The sequence below is a fragment of the Chlorocebus sabaeus genome, chromosome 21, assembly GCF_047675955.1.
Source record: "Chlorocebus sabaeus isolate Y175 chromosome 21, mChlSab1.0.hap1, whole genome shotgun sequence".
In the NCBI taxonomy this organism is placed as follows: Eukaryota; Metazoa; Chordata; class Mammalia; order Primates; family Cercopithecidae; genus Chlorocebus; species Chlorocebus sabaeus.
The window spans coordinates 93,743,242-93,754,090 of NC_132924.1; the positions used below are offsets into that span (position 1 = coordinate 93,743,242).

General features: G+C 38.3%; 1 protein-coding gene across 1 annotated transcript in view; it reads left to right on the forward strand.

Annotated features, from left to right (window-relative positions):
• KCND2 (potassium voltage-gated channel subfamily D member 2) overlaps positions 1-10,849 on the forward strand; it is a 483,252-nt gene that overhangs the window by 416,996 nt on the left and 55,407 nt on the right. The window lies entirely within an intron of this gene.

Here is a 10,849-nt window from a genome sequence, read left to right on the forward strand (position 1 = left end):
TCCCTCTCCCCTCCCCACTCCCCATGATAGGCCCCGGTGTGTGATGTTCCCCTTCCTGAGTCCAAGTGATCTCATTGTTCAGTTCCCACCTATGAGTGAGAACATCATGCATGTACAATTCTAATATCTAAACATGATTGGGACATTCTGTGCCTAGAGAGAAAATATGACTAAGAGGCCTGAAAATTTGAGGAGAGCAGTATAATCAATGACCAGATCAGAATAGCATAGTTACAACAAAAGTAAGTTATAATCCAAAAAAATAGAAAAATAAAGGATGAGAATCACCTATAAAAGTCTACATGATCAAAAATGCAAACTCTTTCATGTTTTTTCTTTAAGAGAAATGAGAAGTGGAAATAACATTTCAGAGATCCATGGACTTGAAGTCTTAAGAGCTTAAATGCATGGGAAGTAAGGTAGGAAAGGCACAGTAAACAGAGATGGTTCCATTGCTGCTTGCAGGAAACAGCCTTCTTCATTCTCTTTTCTTTACTTTTTAATGATTCTCTGGCTTCGTACTTGAGCCATTGGGATAATAGGAACCATCTACAAATAGAGCCTTTATTTAGTAAAATAGTTGTAATAAGAAAATGGAGTACTTCATCATCACCTGAAAGCAAAAGGGATACTGCTGAGTACAAGGAAAGCCTCTGTCTGTAATTAGAAGTTATTTTCAATGAAGACAAGATTAATCAGAAGAAAAAAGTACAATATGGACTTCTGGAATATTATAACAAGATATGTAAATTTCCTTCTTGGTGATAAGTGTAGCAAATTGCTTTATATTTTTCAATCTATTGCTACCAGTTTCATTTTAAGAAGTTAGAGGATTTTGCAATACAAGCAACTTTTGGCAACACATACTCTGGGTAGACCTTAAGTATCTCTATGTAGTTACTTTGAGTAGTCTCTCCAGACCTTGAGGTAGAGCTTACTACTTAGAAACAGTTTACAGCAGGGCTCTTCAATTGCCTGTGGATCCAGGGCCTGGTAGGAACCAAGGTGCACAGCAGGAGGTGAGCAGAGGGCAAGCCAGAGAATCTTCATCCGTATTTACAGCCACTCCCCATCACTTGCAATACCACCTGAGCTTCACCTTCGTCAGATCAGCAGTGGCTTTAGGTTCTCATAGGAACACAAACCCTATTGTGAACTGCGCATGTGAGGGATGCAGATTGCACATTCCTTATGAGAATCTAATGCCTGATCATATGTCACTGTCTCCCATTGCCCCCAGATAGGACCACCTAGTTTCAGAAAAACAAGCTCAGGGCTCCCACTCGTTCTACATTATGGTGAGTTGTGTAATTATTTCTTTGTATATTACAATGTAATACCAATAGAAATAAAACGCACAATAAATATAATGCATTTGAATCATCACCCAACCATCATCCCACTCTTGGTCTGTGGAAAAACCATCTTCCATGAAACTGGTCCTTGGTGCCAAAAGGTTTGGGGACTGCTGGTTTACAGCAAGGCTCAGAAGTAGCAACACAAATGAGTGCTGATAAAGTTAGAAACTCTGTACGTGTCTAAAACAAGACTAGGAGAGCGATAAGAATCCGTCTTTCTACTGCAAGAACTATCACCCTTCCAGATTTGGTTGCTATTAACTGGACTAACCTAAGCATTAAGATCATATAGGCTCTTAAAATCCTTCAGAGTCATTAGAATTTTTGAGGGCTAACATATACACCAGTGCATGAGTCTGTCCAGGTTCTCACAAACATTTCCCTCTTATCATATTACATGTATAGAGATATCCATCCGACAATGGAAGCAGAGCACTATAGCACTAACTAGGAGGTTGACATGTTGATATCAGATGCTGCAGTGTCAGTGGTAAAATTTGTTTCTCTGAGATAAATGATTTCACAGCTAAAGATGAGAAAATTCAACGTTAGGTGTAGCCAGCACCTGCTCTATGAGCTCCTTGTCACTGTGGAATCTGGTTTTCTTCAGAGTGGCAGTGTCAACTACATATTTGCTATCACAAAAGTAGTTAAATTTCTACTTCACAGCTTTACTTGAATTCTGATAAAATATATTTTGTTCTACATAAGGGAGAAAGCTCTCTAACAATGAAGAAAGAAAAGTTCTCTAAAAATGAGGAACATTCTGACAAAGACAAATTGTTTGAGAACTTTCTCCTAATATGAATAAGTAAAAAGCAATGCTATTCTGATGCCAAGAGAACCTCTTTCTTCCTGAAGCCCGGTGGGCAGAAATTGTCCTGTGAAATCTGTTTCTGCCTTTATCTATGTTCCTTAGAGGGAAGAGAAGCACAATTCCTAGATCTCACAGAGCACATTCAAGTGACTGAAGATATTACCCTCCTCCTCACTCCCCAAACACATGCCTACACTAAACAGAATGCAGTCATAGAACCTTCTTTCTGGCAAAGAAAGGCATTAATACTTAAGGGATATACCTAAGGATATTTAAATGGAATATGTTTGTGTTTCTAGCACCCCACATAAGAATCCGGATTCTAAATTTAGATTAAATGGTAAATGGATATTTAGATTTTTTTTCCATATCTTGACTATTGTGAATAATGCTGAAATGAACATGGGAGTGTAGATATCTCTTAGAGATCCTGATTTTAATACTCTTAGATACATATGCCTATAAGCAGGATTGCTCTATCATAATGGAGTTCTAGTTTCAAATTTTTGAGAAACCTCCGTAATGTTTTCCCTAGTTGCTGTACCATTTTCCATTCCCACAAACATACAATGGAATATTATTTAACCTTTAAAAAGATGGAAATCCTAGTGTTAGCAGCAGCAAATCCATATAGTTCTGCAGCAACCTCAGTTCTTGCCTCCTCAGAAGAAAGAATTCAATTGAGAGGCATAAGGCAGAGAAATGGAGGCAAGTTTTAGAGCAGGAGTTAAGGTTTATTAAAAAGTATTAGAGCAGGAACAACAGGAAATAAAGTATACGTGGAAGAGAGCAAAGTAGGGGACTTGAGAGATTCGAGTGCATGGTTTGACCTTTGACTTGGGGTCTCAGATGTAGGCATTCTGCATGTGCAGTGGCCTGCCAGCACCTGGGAAGGGCTACAAGCACAGGGTGTTTACTGGAGTTGTATCCGCGCTCACCTGAGGCATTCTTCCATTACCAGTTGAGTGTTCCTAGAAAAAGGTCACATACCAGTTAAACTCTACCATTTTGCCTCTCAGTACACGTGCTTGAGTCCATTACCCAGATCCTGAGATCTTATCAGGAAACTGCAGATCACTAGTTTCATTTGTTTCTATCTACTGGAAGACTGCCTTTGCTTGGCACCGGTTGTGACCAATTATTATTTTAGAGAGAATCACCTGATGGTCACTTGACATTTCTAGTATGTGTGTGTTTGTGTGTGGAGGGGTCCTCTCCTACCCTGGTCATGTTTGCTTGACTACCTACTATAACACTACCATATGCAACAACATGGATGAACCTTGAAGACATTATGTTAAGTGAAATAAGCCAGACACAGAAGGACAAATACTGCATGATTCCATGTTCCTCCTCTCCCCTTTACCCTTGGCAACCACTGTGCTACCCTCTGCTTCTATGAGTTTGACGGTATTAGTATCCAGTGGAAGAAATAGGAAGCTCATCTTCAGTAGGTATAAACTTTCAGCTATGGTAGATTAATAAATTCTAGAAATCTGCTGTATAACATAGTCAACAGTACTGTATTATACACTAAAAATTTTGTTAAAAGGATAAATCTCATGTTAAATGTTATTAACACAATTTTAAAAATTAAATAAGTATCTGATGTAATGCATATGCTAATTAGCTTGATTTAACCACTCTACAGGGCTTACATATTTCAAAACATCACATTGGGGGCAAGCATGGTGGCTCATGCCTGTAATCCCAACACTTCAGGAGCCTGAGTTGGGTGGGTTGCATGAGCCCCGGAGTCTGAGACCAGCCTGGGGAACATAGTGAGACCCCATATCTAAAAAGAACAACATTAAAAAAAAAAAACCCATCATGTTGTACATAATAAATATATGCAATTTTTATTTGTCAAATAAAAAATACATATTTTAAAATGATAAACCATCGTAAGCAAATTCTAATCAAAGTGTTTACATAACAATAAGGTTACATAAATATATAATCTTTATAGTTAATGAAATAGGGATTGAGATTTACATTGTAAAACAGACCTTTCTTTCAAAAGTATCTCTTTTGTTACTGAAGTTCAGCTGTTTAATTATACTCTTGATTGCGTAATAAGGGTAGACAGGTAAATATGCAGTATGGAAAGCATTCAGTGTCTAGTTTGGACTGTGAGACTAAATCCCCACTGCAATCTGGTGGACACATTATTGAGTCTCAGATTCCGTCACACACATGGGTGCATATGGCTTTCTTAAAAGCTAAAGCTGCAAAACTAAAGCCACACTATGTACAGATGTACTCATTCCTAGTTTACACGTAATGTAAAAAAATGCAAATGACTTAGGAGTCCACTTTAATTAAGGGTTATGTAAATTATGCTCTATACTAGGGGTCGACAGACTTTTTCTGTTAAGTACCGTATAGTAAATATTTTCACTTTTGTAAGCCACGATGTCTCTCAAAACCACTCAGCTCTGCTGTTGTAACAAGCAAGCAATCAGAAAAGATGCAAACAAACATGTCTGAGTTTCAATAAAATTTTATTTATCGACACTGAAATTTGGATTTCATGCCATTTTCCCATATCAGCCTTTTAAAAATGTAAGAATCATTCTTAGTTTTCAAGTGGTACAGAAACACGAGGAGGGCCAACTTCACCCACGGTCTGACATTTGCCACTCTGCTCTATAGAGGGGACCTTCCCAGGCCCTGGAGACCCGACATCGCACAAAGAAGAATTTGTTGTCCTGATCTCCTTGAAGCTTCTGAACAGCAAATTCAGCTGCCGTGGATTTGTTAGTGTTGATCACTTGTTCAGCACAGTCTTGTCTGATGGAGCAGACGGAAAGCGCTTACCATGTCTGTCATCCACAGTTTTTGTTTCAAGATTCTTCCATCTTGATCTCATAGCATAATCCTCTAAGAAAAAAAAAAATGTTAAAAGAACAAGACTTAAGCCTGGTTATGATTACAAAAATAGAAGTAACTGTACCACTCTAAAGATGTACTTTTGTCTGTATTTCCCAGTGTTAAGAGTATCAAAAATGATCTCCTTCTATAAAACTGAGCAAGAGGAAGGGAAGCCTTACCTTATGGATGCCAATAACCAGACCCTGAAAATGAAAATAAGATTTTTTGCAGATGAGATACCTCTGATGGATTCAAAAGCAGACTCCACATACTCAATTCTCTCTTCCAATTGGTGCTCCCTCTGCTTCACTGTTCTTCAGTTCTTTAGAGAGCCTTATCATGGTTATAATATACACAGAGTGTCACTGTAGTACAGGATCTTATCTTATGAGAAACAGGAGTATGAGCAGAAAAACACACAGTAGTGGGCCGAATTCAGATACTCACTTCCAATATCACATTGCGTTTTCACTTTCTGGGCAAGAAAAATGTAACATAAGACATAAAATAAAAATATTCCACAAGCCCAACACAGAATAAGAGGAAATAGTGGCATTGTTTTCTTTTTGCATCATCAGTTTTGAATCCCAGTGAATTATGCTGCAATACAAATTTGATTTTTTTAAATGTTGATGCCTTAAATACATAGACTGAAATAGATGTTTAATTTTATCTTTAAAATAAAACGGTTCCATCTCAATAATCTGATTCCATAGATTTCTTTCCTTTTGTTTATAAAGACTAGGTTTATAAAGTCACCATTTACATAATTTAAACTTAATATTTACTTGGAATATACATGACAAACCACTAGTCATAAAGTGTAAAATGTAGGTTATCCTTTATTTTATTTTTGGATCAATAATCTGGTTTAGTAATTATGATTTATATGATAGTTTAGACATAAATCTTCACTATCTCTCTCTCTAAAACTACTTAGATAGCATGCTTGAACATTGCAACAATGTGCTTCTTTGTAGCATGGAATATGCATAAGCCCAATTCCTTTTGCAGTCCCATTTTTTTCTCCTTCCACAGAGAGGTCATACTGCCTGCTGAAGAGGCAAATGAAATGGGGGTAAGAGCCTAAACAACTTTTAATTTAGGGAATATTCTCCATTAACAAATTCCCCAGAGCATCCTTCAGCTAAGCCACAGGCTTCTTATTTCTCTGTATCAGTATTGGGGAGTTGAAATACTTAGAGGGTATTTGCTAGTGCCTGTCTCTCACACCCATTTTACCAGCTAGAGAGAAGTGTGTAGAAGTTCTAGTCAAATCAGCAATTCTCCTGGACCCTTTCTGATTTTTTCTTCTGTACCTTGTAAATCACAGCACAAACCTTTCTTTATGATTCTGGTGTTAGCAAATGTCTCTTTTTTTTTTCAATGATCGCTTTTTATTTAAAAAATGAAAATATTATTTATTTGTTAAATGATGAGCATTGAATAAACAATTATGTGCCCTAGTACTTGTCTATGAAGGGCTAATATATGACACAAATGTAAAGCATACAGGAAAAAAAAAAAAGTCTTTAGAATGGCTTTTAAATTTGCTTTTTTATTTCTAAAATAAAGACATACATACACACACACCAATACAGTTCTATTACTTTTTATGTAATATTTCTTATAAAGAAAGAAAACCCACCAATAACTCTCAAAGAGGTCCTGACCTTGAGTATTTAATTATTTCCAAATATCACCAAATGAGTGGCATCAGGGCAGAGAGGAGAACCACGTGCTTGCACAGACATGCTGAGGTCAGCAGGCAGTGGCACCAGAGCTATAACACCATCCAGTGACATAACCCTGTTTGCATCACTGACACCTTTTCATTTGCCTTCCCATTCACCTGGTGAAGGGCAGGACACTGGAACAGATGGGAGTAAGAAGTGAAGTAGAAACACATCAAGAAGAGTTAGAATGAATTTTAGAGTCACAAATAAGAAGTTATATTTCTAATAATGACATTGATCATATTGATAAATATTTATTGACCACTTCCATGTGCTAAGCACTATTCTAAGCCAAGAGAATACAGCAGTGCATGAAAGAGACAAAAACCTTTGCCCTTATGGGTCTTACATTCTAGTGGGAAGTGGGAGGGAGGACAGATGAATACAAAATAAAAAAAAAGGAAAATGCATAGTATGTTAGAGGGTAATACATGCTATAAAGAGAAAGAAAACAAGAATGAGGATAAAGAATGGTAGGGAGAACTGAGCTGTAGATGTTGAAATTTTAAGTAGTGTGGTCAGAAAAATCTACACTAAGAAGATGACATTTAAGTAAATACTTAAAAGCAGTGAGGAATGAGCCTTGGATGTGTAGGAAAAGAGAAGTCCACACAAGTGCAAAGGTTCTGAGGCAGTAGCATGTATGGGGTCTATGAGGAACAGCCAAGGAGTTGTGCTGACACAGAGTGGGACAGGGAGTTAACCAGATCAGGTAATGTATGGCCTCGTGGACCATTCCAGTGACTGCTTTTACCTACAGTCAGATTGGAAGCCAATGGAAGGTGTGAAGCAAAGAAGTAACAGCTATACAAAATTTCTAACATCTGCTTTAACAGGATCTATTTGGCTACTGGGCTAAACTAGACTGGGAGGGACAAGGCAGAAGCAGGCAGAGCACTCAGGAGGCTATTAAACAATCAGTATGGCGGGAGAAGATGGTGGTTTGAAGCAGGTTGTTGGCAGAGGAAATGTAGGGAAGAGATTGGACAGTAAATATATTTCAAATATTAAGCTGACATAGTTTTCTGACAGATTGGACAGTGAATATAAGAGACAGAAGTATAGGATGACTGAGGTTTTTGGACTGAGCAACTTACAGATGGTGCTACCTTCAAGTAAACCGGGGGAGACGGGGAGGAACAGAATGAAGGGGAGGATTAGGAGTGGAGCTGTGGATATGTTACTGTTGAGATACCTACTCCACATCAAGTGGAGATGACACACAGGCAGTTAGCTATGTGAGTCTAGAACCCGAAGAACAGGTCTAACCTGGAGGTACCCATTTGGGCATCATCCAAGAATAAAATTATAAAGCCAGTGACTAGATGTGATCAACATGGGAAGGAGTGTGAATATCACAGAGAAGTGGTGCTGATACTGGGAGCTGAATCACTCAAGTGTGAAGAAGTTGAGGCAACAAGGAGACTAAGAAGCAGAGACCAGTTTGGTAGGAGGAAAATAAGGAGAATGCAGAGTCCTAAAATCAAATGCAGCAAGAAAATGTTTCAAGGAGGATCTTGCAGTCAACTGTGTCAAATTCTGGGTCAAGGGAGAGGAACACTGTGAACTGACCTTCAGATTTAGCAATTTAGAGAACCATTAAAGAAACAGGTTTGGTGAAATTGTGGGGTAGAAAGTCTCATTGGAATGCAACAGAGACAGAATGAAAGGAGATGCATCAGCAATGGCAATTCTTTCAAGGAATGTGCTGTAAAGAGAGGGAGACAAATGAGGAGGTACCTGGGAAACGAAGTGAAGTCAAAGGAAGTTTTTTCATTTGTTTGGTGATGGGCAGTGAGAAGAGATATAACATGTTCATGCCAATATTACATGAAGGCCATCTCCTGGTGCAACAAAGATCATTATGGCTGAATAATCTGTACCAAGGGCAACTTCCAAAATGATGGTCCTTGACCATGGCGCTTGGGGATCAGTTAACTTAAAATTACTTAATACAAACCTTTTTTGGTTATCTTTTATTTTTCTCCTCCAAGTATGTCCATAATACAGTCACTTACTATAATGACAGAAAATGTTATACTACATTATGTTGATGTGAGATAAACACACCAACAAGACCCAAATTCCCCAACCTTGGCAGACTGAGTGAATAAGAAAAAGAGGTTTCCCAGGCATAGTCCTTTAATACAAAGTTAATCTCATCCTAGATTCCAAGGTCCCCTGCAAAGAACCCATCTTTTCTAGGATTAACAAGAAAAGAATTATTATTCAATAAGAAAGTGTCCTGCTGTTTGGGACTGCTGACTCCTGTTACTTTGCAGCAAGGGCGCTCACATAGATGGGAACTTTGAGTTCTCGATTCTCTCCAAGCCACAGGGCCAGGGAGAGGATTCAGCCCCTGTGGGGCATTCCACACTGTGCAGCTGCCTCAGCTCTGCTCATTAAGATGAAACTCCTATGAAGGAAGGCACTTTATTTTCTATTGATTGGTTGTAATGTGACTGAACTTAGAGTTTCTGAACAACCCACTGTTTTGAACTCCAAAGTACATTTCCCCCACAAAGGAACAAAAGGATGATTATTCATTGAATCAAAGGAAGAGTAAACCTACCAAATCCTACTAAAACAACTACTCACAAAAAAGGTGAGCAAATGAAGCATAAAATAGAAACATGAAGTAGTAGTATTTAGGTTGTGATGTCCCTTATTCAACTTCCTGATTCTAGGAATCTCAAAGTACAGGAGTACCAACATTCATGTATTTTCAAGCTTAATATACCAAAACATAAACATTTGCATTTTCTATTCATTTTCTGAGTTCTACTCTAGCATAGTTTATTTTTCTGTTGGTATACATTAAAAGGGAAAAGGGAAAAGATATTAATAATCTTACTATTCACCCTCAGAGCACCATGTGCTTCATACTTAACAGGTATAATTCATTACTTTTATTCATGCACTGCTTTGATTAATATTTGTCTCTCTTATTAGATGGTAAGCTGATGAAGACAGTGATCATTCTCCTTCTTCAAGGCACTGATTTATTTTTAGTGCCAAACGTAGTACTTAGCAAATGGGAAGTGGTTACAAATATTTTTAAATAGATAATGAAAAAAAATTGAGAGGAAGGAACCAAAGAAAGGAAGGGTAGAGAGAAGGAGAGATGAGGTGGAGGAAGAGGGAAAAAGGAAAGAAGCAGGGAAGTTAACTGGCTTCCAATGTGTGATTATTGCAGATCTAGTTCTGTATTTGCTATTTTATATGCAACACCCCAATTAATCCTTGCAAAAAAGTATTATCATGCCTATTTTACAGAATTAAGAACTGAGACTCAAAAAGGTTGCAGTCACAGCCCTGGCATGTAGCAGCTAGACCATAGTCCTGTCTGAATTTGCAGTGGATCTGCTTCTCTCCTTTTCTGCTATATTGGAGCAACAGAAATAGCAACATGGCAGGGAAAGGCCACAAAGGAGATGAAAAATATAACCATGTGTAAATAGAAGGATGGGTGCAATGGTTCATGCCTGTAATGCCAGCTCTTTGGGAGGCCGAGATGAGTGGTGGACGCCTATAGTCCCAGCTACTGGGGAGACTGAGGCAAGAGGATTGCTTGAGCCCAAGAAGTTGAGGCTGCAGTCAGCTGTGATCGTACCACTAAAAGAAAATAGACTAAAAGGATCTTTCCTGTCTGCTTTGAAGGAATTAGACTCAGAACCGAAGCTTGACAAGCCATGGTGATGCCTCCTTTCTTAAGCCTATTTGTGCGTAGGGTCTCCGGCTTCCTGCAGTAATTGTCTACATTTCCAAGAATTCTGAGAAAGTTTGGCTGTGTTTCTTATCAACATACTTTGGTGGGGCAGAGCCACCTCAGCTTGATATTTTGGGATATAACCCTTTTCATGTTGGACACCTATATCTAGATATAGGTGATCTTTACAAAGTGTTGTCATGTGCGTGTAGACTGTATAGCCTGGCACCTGGGTCTAATTAAGACAGGCACAATCCATAAATAAATAATGATGACTTGTAAATCCTTTCTTCTGTTGAAAAGGGCTAAATACAGAACCAAGTTGGAGAACAGGTATCTCTTCCTATATGAGCCT